This window comes from Sturnira hondurensis, unplaced genomic scaffold (assembly GCF_014824575.4).
Source record: "Sturnira hondurensis isolate 20B ecotype Veracruz unplaced genomic scaffold, ASM1482457v3 Scaffold0017394, whole genome shotgun sequence".
Classification (NCBI taxonomy): Eukaryota; Metazoa; Chordata; class Mammalia; order Chiroptera; family Phyllostomidae; genus Sturnira; species Sturnira hondurensis.
In genome coordinates, this window is record NW_028090025.1 from 7,407,716 (window position 1) to 7,416,314 (window position 8,599).

At 43.4% G+C, this 8,599-nt stretch overlaps 1 non-coding gene across 1 annotated transcript; it reads right to left on the bottom strand.

Annotated features, from left to right (window-relative positions):
* Nucleotides 1–4,293: 4,293 nt before the first annotated feature.
* Nucleotides 4,294–4,484, bottom strand: LOC119002097 (U2 spliceosomal RNA). Its single transcript, XR_005069679.1, has one exon. It is a non-coding gene; the product is annotated as a U2 spliceosomal RNA (small nuclear RNA).
* Nucleotides 4,485–8,599: the final 4,115 nt, after the last annotated feature.

Here is an 8,599-nt window from a genome sequence, read left to right on the forward strand (position 1 = left end):
GAGGGAAACATGTCTGGAAGCTGGAGACTGCAAAGGCAGCTGGTTGGTGAGAGATTGTGGAGCTTTTGCAAATGGAAGTATCTACTATTAAATCCTAAATCTTTTGAAATGCTCTCATGCAATCCCTTTCCTGAAACCTTTGATAAAATCTTCTGTCCATAAAGCTTGGCAGTAGTAATTTGGGCAGTGATGGGTTAGGGTGCTTACTGAGGGGTGATATAGTGCACAAAGGAGAAACCTCCTCCCCCTGCAAATAGAGGAATGATCTATAAAATGAACCAAGTCAGTGGAAGTAGGACCCAGGGTTGTAGTTGAACTTGAGTCTGTCCAAGAATCTCTGGGGCATTGCTATGGTTTTTGAGGTTTAAGGTTTTTGGGAAAAAAATGTCACTTGGATCTTTGAAGTCAAGGCAATGCCACTGTGTTTGTCATGAACTGAAGTTTAAGGAAGACATCAAGTCTCAAACCCAGAATTATTGTGGAGGCCAGACTAAGTGGAACACTCCTGGTGAAATTATGGAAGTAGCAGCAGTATGGTTTATTCATTCATTCACTCATTCATTCAGGAGACACTGGCACATCATTTTATGAGTCAGCCTCTTTAATATTTCCTAAAAACATGACAATGTCCCTGTATTCAAGGAGCTTTCACCATTGAGATATGAAGGCAAGGGGAGCTGACATTTATTGAGTTCCTCATATGTCAGACAGTTGACTGTGTATATTTCATATGCATTTTCTTTCTGATTCTTTCAACAGCTTTATAAGTCAGTAGTTACTGTTTCCAACATAAAGGCAGGTAAACTGAGGCCCAGATAAGTTAGGGAACTTAACTCATATGTGATTCAGCTGATCCATAATGAAACCAGTGTTTAGACATAGGATTATCTGACTCTAGACTTAGAGGAGGGCCCTTATTTTGGTCAAAGGCACTGAAAAATGGGTCATAAGGGGTTCAGCCTTGACAGTGTGGTTGGAAAATAATTCCCCATATTTATTCTGAGCCCCAACTTTCTGTGATGCCTATCAGCCTATCTGCTCTCAGTGCTTTCTATCACTGGGTTAAACATTGTTTTCCCTGTCAAATCCACTTTCAGAAGCTTCATACACCAACTCAGCAAGGTATGGCCACTTCATCATGGATGAGTTTGCTAGCTAAGGGTTCTGGTGCCTACTGAGGAGACAGAGCAGTGAAAGGCTCAGAGGGTAGACTGGAATCCCAAAATGATGCTACAGAAACATGGAGAGAGATGTTGTTGTTCTTTGCAAGTACACAGGCTCTGCTTTTTGCTGCACATTTGAACCATTAACCATAATTAGCAAAGGACAGTTACATGAACCTTTTTAATGAGTCTTGTGCCCAGGGTACAAGGAGAAAAGGAAAAAATCCATCATGTTGTCCCATAAGCATAAATATCACACAAATGATTAAGTGAGGGTGATATCCTATGCACTGTCTGTATGATATTTATTTAAAATGATTTTCTCAAGACAGGCCCAGAACCCCTTTTATTTGGGAGAGAGCTAGGAGCTGGGCAGAGATAGTTTGGGTACTTGAGGAGCAAAAACAAATTGGAGTGACATCTGAGAAACCACCTGAGCCTGGTGTGGGCTGTGGCAAGTGGACGGACATCTGTTGTTTTTGTCTGTTCAGCACCATCCTATCCTTTTGAGGAAATGTTCCTCTTCCACCCTGATCATGTGATTGGGATGGGGCTGCCAATCACAATTTTTTACCCAACCCTCTGGCCACAAGGGTGGACATATGATCCAGACTTAACCAATTATAGCACCTCATTTGCCTGGTCCCAGTGATTGGTTCAAGCCTGTGACTCAAGCATGTTAGAACTATCTCCTTTGGCAATAAGGACAAAGTACATTGATGTTTCTGTGTTATGATTTTTGGAGGACAAGAAACAGAGACTTGTGGGGCCTTCTTTCTCTATTGTGTGGCATCCACTGTCTGTAAGGGAGAGTAGCATCAAACCGGGACCAGCAGAAATGGAGAAAAAAGGAACAATGAGTATCAAGATGCCAGTTCCAGCTCTTGAGTCACCTGGAGCTGCCTTTGTTCTTGTCTCTGCAGTTTCATGATCCAGTGGATTCCCCTTTGGGTTAAACTTCTTTGAGTTGGTTACTATTAACAGATAGGAACTTCAAAAATCATATTTTGAGAACATTTTCTTCTAAGAAGCTGGCAACTTACGTCATCAGCATCAGGTGGTAGGTTGGACCTTGGCCTATGTACTTATATGTCTGAACTTGAAGGGACCATAGTGGTCAATGAATCCCCCCTTTTTCATTTGACAGTTGAGGAATCTGAAATTCGTCATACGAAAGAGACTTGCTGTGATCACATAGCAAATCAGTGGCCGAACCGGGGCTGGACAGGGTCTTGGTCTCTTGATTCTTAGGTTAGTACTTCCCCTTGGGGTTGGGGCAGCATGCAGTTTCCTGGCAGGGTAAACAGACCAACTAAATATGAATGCACAGAACCAAGAGAATCCCAAACTTGACCTCAGGCCAGCCACACCTTCTTTTCACCCTAACTCTACTATGTGTCTGTCCTTCTCACTTTCTTAGACTAGGTAAGAAGTCAATTATTCTTGGTTTGGTCTCATTCTTAGAGACCTGACCTGGAACCCAAAATTGAGCATCTTGACAGCAAAGCCTTAAGTCAACCCTACCAAAGATCTAGCTGCTTCCACCAGAGGTATGGGTTTTAAAGCCTGGTCACCCACACATCCCATGGCCACCAAAGGGGTTGACTGGAGGTGGGGGAGAGACACTGCTGGGAGAGAATTTCCACGCCCATTTCAACTACAGCAGCCCTCTCAGCTCCCAATTTCAAAATCTTATATATATATATACTCCAATATATATATATATATATATATATATATATATATATATATATTGGAGTTTAATATACAATTTTGTTTGAAAATGAGTTCCTCTTGAAAGAAGAAAACACCTTAAAACCATTAGTACTATAAACCTAATCCAACTACTATTCTTTGAACAAAAGGTGATGTGTGACAGGTCATATAAGTCAGCAGGAAAGGAGTTTTAAACAACCTTTTTATGAAAAAGGCCCAACACATCATTATTGAAGGGAAAAAAATCACTATTTACAATAAACCATGTTTTGCCAAATTTTACTTATCAACTATTGGTTATAAAGACAGCATCTTGGACAAATGACTCCATGCCCATATGGTAATTAAGAAATATTGTCCTAGCTGGTGTGTTTCAGTGGATTGAGTGCCAGCTTGTGAACCAAAGGGTTGCCAGTTCAATTCCTAGTCAGGGCACATGCCTTGGTTGCAGGCCAGGTCCCAAGTACAGAGCGTGCAAGAGTCATCCGCACTTTGATGTTTCTCTCCCTCCCTTCCTCTCTTTAAAAATAAATAAATAAAATCTAAAAAAATATGCCTTCATTCACTTGTTTATTCACTAAATACTCATTGAGTGCCCATACCCTGGGCTCATTCCATTAAGTGCCAAGAATACCATATGGAACAAGATGTATGATCCAAAGAAATTTTGGAAATTAATCCTTTCCTTCAAGCAAAACTTCTTTTTTGAGAAGTTGTCTTTGAGCAGAGGAGCACTGGGGGATTGACTGGCTCTAAGGTTAGATTGAAAAAGAGGTTTTGACAAATGAATCTGGGGTTCATCTTTCCAATTATAGTCACTTACCCTCTTTACCCTATTTTGTTCTAACTGTAAATTTCCATCTGGGTCTCAGTGTCACTCTTTGTCTTTAAGGATTTATAAACACTCTTATGAGGCCAATCTAAGGTTTCAAAACCAGCTCCCTAATGATTTGGAAGGTCCCTTTGAGTGATAGGATACCTTAGCTCTAGTTACGCTAATTATTTTGATAGCTTTAGGCAAATCACTTCATCCAACTGAGTTTCTGACTTTTAACCTATGGAATTAAGGGACTGAAATGTGGAATTCCCCGGAAGAACATTGGAGTTTCCATTTCTGGATGAATTAATATAAGGCTAGCTGCTATAACAGATAAATTCTCAGTTGCATACACAGTATGTGCTTATTTCTTTTCATGTCACAGTCAATAGGCATGACTGGCCAGATGACCTTCCGTGTTGCTATCTAGGGGCTGCTGCTTCCGTGTTGTGGCTCTTCCTCCTTTAAGTCAGGGTTCCAAGAAGAGCAGTAGAATAAAGCAACTAATGAGTGCCCCAAATCAAGATGATTCAAAACATTTGAGCTGGTTAATAGGGAAAGAGAGAGAGGAGGCTCTTACGAGTTTTCTTTCTTTTCTTTTTGGCAACTGTTCCTGGGAATACCGCAATACCAGGTCGATGAGTGGAATGTATGGAGCAAGCTTGTATTCCACTTCCCTGTTTCAAAAATCTATTTACTGTATTGTCCTCAGGTAAAGGACATATCAGATATTAAACTTATAAGAACAGATACTACATTTGATCTTAGCCAAAAGGCCGAGAAACGATTCTCCTGGGGAGTTTTATGGGCCAGGTCTAGAAGAGCATTCATCCGTTCTACCCACACTCACTCCACTGGCCAGAAGTTGGTCACATGGCCACAACTAAGCACAAGGAAATCTGGGAAATGTAGTCTAGCTGGGTGGTGAAATGAAAAGGAAAACATTTGCCGCATAACCAGCCAGTTGGGTATAGAACACTGCCACTTTAGCTAGCAGTCCCTCCTCGCTAACTTTTTTACAAAAGGTTTAAAATCATATACTTCTGCCTTAACCAGGGAGATCATTTACAGTAGCTAAGAGATGACAGAAGGCTTGGTTAGGGAGTGTGTCTACACATCCAGGTTTTCCCAAGAGAGGCCCAGCTTATGCCTGTGGTCTTGGCATTCCTTTCAGTCAGTGCTCCCGTCATTCTCAAAAGTAACCCAGTTTGGATGACAAATTATACAATCACCCTAATCCTTGAGGGTGGACCGTGCAGAGGAAGGAAGAGAATACAAGTGTGTGCGAAGATGTTGCTAAAAAGAAGCCACATAGCCACTGTTTCATAAAGACAGTATTTTTTTTTTAATTTTAAAATTCTGCATCTGAAAACACAGTATGACAGAAAGCATCTATGTACACCAGCAGTGTTTTTGGTATGGTACAGTATTTATTACATCACTGTTTTCTGCAAAAAATTTTGCTTTGTCAGACAGAAACAAAGTCCCCTAGACAAAAAAATACAGCTAAGGCACAATTTTGTTGTTGTTTTTCTGCTAAACAAAAAAACAGAAAAGGTGCAAAGATGGATGGGTAGTGCCATCATTTCCGAGAATCACATTCTAATGCAAGAAAAAAGCATTTGGGTGATTGGAGCTTTGATTACTGGTCAATTTCAGATAGTTTAATATCTCTTAAAATATTCCTTTAAATAAATAGCAAAATATCTACATCTTTCAGTGTGTGCCGTTTGAATTCTCTCTTTTTTTAAAACTTTATTTACATATTCTCTCTTTTTAAAAAAATCAATACATTACAAAATATTTCTGTACAGTTTTATGCATATTATGATCTATAACAAAATAGTTATTTTTAAAAACTATATCACCACATGTCTTTGAAAAAAATGAAGAGGACGGTAATAACTTATTGTGAGGTTTCTAAAAAAACCCAAACGCTACTGATAACATAATAATATTAAGAAAACAAGATGAAAAAACTACAAAGACAATTGCGCTCAATTCCAGTGAATTTCCTATGAAAACCCTGGGTTGTCTTTGGCCTCCATCAGCCCTGAAGCGATGGAAGGGAAAAGGAGGGGCTCTGAAAGTAAGGAGAGCATGGTCCCTTGGAGAGCACGACACATCTGCTGGGAATATTTAATGCTACCACTTTCCGGCAGGAAGGACGAAGAGATAAATTGAGAAACTCTCCTGACTTACCCTTGACTGAAGTACATAAGTCACCACGTGTTTGGGAAGGGGAGGGCTAGAAAGCTGGAGTTAGCACTCTGCAGGCGATGAAGCCAGCCCACGGACAGCAGCAATGTGCTCTGAGAGAGTGCTTCGGGAGCTGGCTGAGGTTTAGATGGGCACCCAAGCCTTCATTTTACCCATAGGAAACATTTAAGAATATTTTTCCTAAAGATGACATTTATTAGCAATTTCTAAGCATCTGCAGACTACAGATTGGCCGCCCCTTGCTTAAGAGGCTCTTTCTTCTTGGATGTTGGTGGAAATGGGAGGGAAAGGGCGGTCAGCTTTCCAAAAACAATTTTAAGGCCACATTTCAAAAAGGAGAACCTAAGGCTTGTGTGGGGAGGGGTGGGAGTGGGGAGAAGATAAGTAAGTCAGAGGAAAGTGAGGAATGGAGAAGACGAATTAGGGATGGAGGTGGCAAGGGGCAGAACCTGCTTTCCTGTGGGGTCTGTGGGCAGAGGCAGTTGGAGAACTCCCAGCCAAGTGGATGGGGAAGGGAGGGCCACTATCTCCCTGCTTGGACTTGGTAAGGACAGAACCAAAGACAACATGAGGGGTGGACAGAAGTGGTATAAGAAAGCCCTCCTCAGTCTTAAGAGGTAAAAAGAAATAATACTTGAGAGAGAAAGAGAGAGAGGGACAGACAGACAGACAACAGAGACACACAGAGAGAATTTGCATAGATTGTACATTCAGCTCAAGCAGATTTGGCCACCTTTATTCCCCCTCAAGGTAAACTTCTCAGCAGACACAGTGAGGTAGCGCCTGTGGTAGACCCATGGGCAAAATAAGGTAACTGAGGCAGAAGCTGAGAGGACATCCTATGAGTAAGCACAGCTCCAGCTTGGCTTCTAAAGAAGCTTTCCGACATGTGGCAAGCTGCTTCCTAGAACATGGGACTTGGAGAGTGCCGGGCTGTTCATACACACCACCCTCTCCTCCTGGACCCTGTCCTTGACCTCCCCGCCTGGGTGAGATGGAATTCCCGAAGATGTGACCTGGGCAGCATGGACCTCCTTAGGTGTAAGGGACAACAGCCGGGGTCTCCAAATTCTGCTCCTTCTTCCCTTTGGTGCAAACTGTTGGGACAAGGAGAGCTGAACAAGCTAGTTCTCCTGGGACACCTCTTCAGTGGGGCCGTCTCTTTAGGATGGGAATGACTACAGAGATTCCTGTTCCCTTAAGACTTCAACATGAGCTATTATTTTTGCCCTTAATGCTGGCTTTTCTGTCCTCACCGAGGCAATGCCCTGCCTCTTTAAACCACCTCTCTGGAGTGAGCTTGCTGCCAGTGCACTGGCTGAACTGTGGGATTTCTCTTTGCCCACCCCCTGTTTAAAAAAAAAATGCTGATATTGATGCCCTGGCTGGTGTGGCTCAGTGGAATGAGTGCCAGACCATGAATTGAAAGGTCGCTGGTTTGATTCCCAGTCAGGGCACAGTCTCGGATGCAGGCCAGGTCCCCAGTTGGGGCTGTGAGAGAGGCAACTGATCAATCTATCTCTTGTACATCAATGTTCTCTCCCTTTCCTTCTCCTTCCCTTCCCCTCTCTCTAAAAATAAATAAATGAAATATTTTTAAAAACTGCTGACACTGAAAAATCCGATTTCCTATTAAAACCTGGATCACTGGTTTCCCTGATCAGACTGGGAAATTCTGCTGTGCGCACCTGCATTCTCACAGGCACCACCAGGCTGGGGCTGAGTAGCAGCTGCTCCTGTTGGACAGGTCACGTGTGTGCCAGCAGACCACAGTCCCCACCACTCCCTATTGTGCTGACAGCTTCGCTCCTCTGTGTCAGGGTCCCGGACCCCACAGGCATTTGTGACCTTGACCATAGGGAGCCTCTTTGATCTGGCAGGCCTTTACCAACAGCTGTCTCTAGTATAACCTTCTTTAGATGCTGCCTGGGAGCTTGGGTCCTGAGTTACCCAATGAACTTGGTTGTGAAAGGGTCTCTGCTCACACCCCACACCCAGCAGCTACTGCTCTCCTCTAGTCTGCACTTTCTCCGCAAAGGGATCCAGGTTCCAGCCAGTGACCTCCCTGCACTTGGAAACTAGAGAACCAGAAGAAAGCACAGAACACACAACACAAACATATGCCCAGAGCAGCTACATTTGCACCTTGTCGGCTTGTGCAGCCTTGCTCAGCTTCTCTAAACTCCACTCCATTTAAAAAAGTTCAGCTAACACTGGGAAATGAAGTCAGAATGACTCCTGATCTGATCAGAAAGGCCTTTCTCCAAAGGGAGGAATGGGTGCATGTGTCAGAACACAGGGGCCCTGGGAAGTGCTCACACTCTGCCTTCGAGATACGGTGCTTTGTGCCTGGCCTGGGAGGGCCCAGTGAGGAGGAAGTGCCTTCTGAATTCCCTGTCCACCCGAATGTCAACTACACTGGCTGGGAAATCGTCCTGTGTGCCACAGACTATGGCATGCTTCCTTCCCCACCTCAAACTGACCCCAAGTCCTACCTTTCAGTTTGCCCTAAGTCCCAGGGCTGGCCAGTGACTCTGCCCCCAGTCGCTATGCTTCTGCAGACTGGAACAGGGTTTCCGGAGACCTCAGTCTCCTGTTTTTAGAACCCACAGGCAACCACTGCTGAAGGCTACCAGACCAATGGCCTTTCACAGAAATCATTCTCAGGCAGATTTTAAAAATG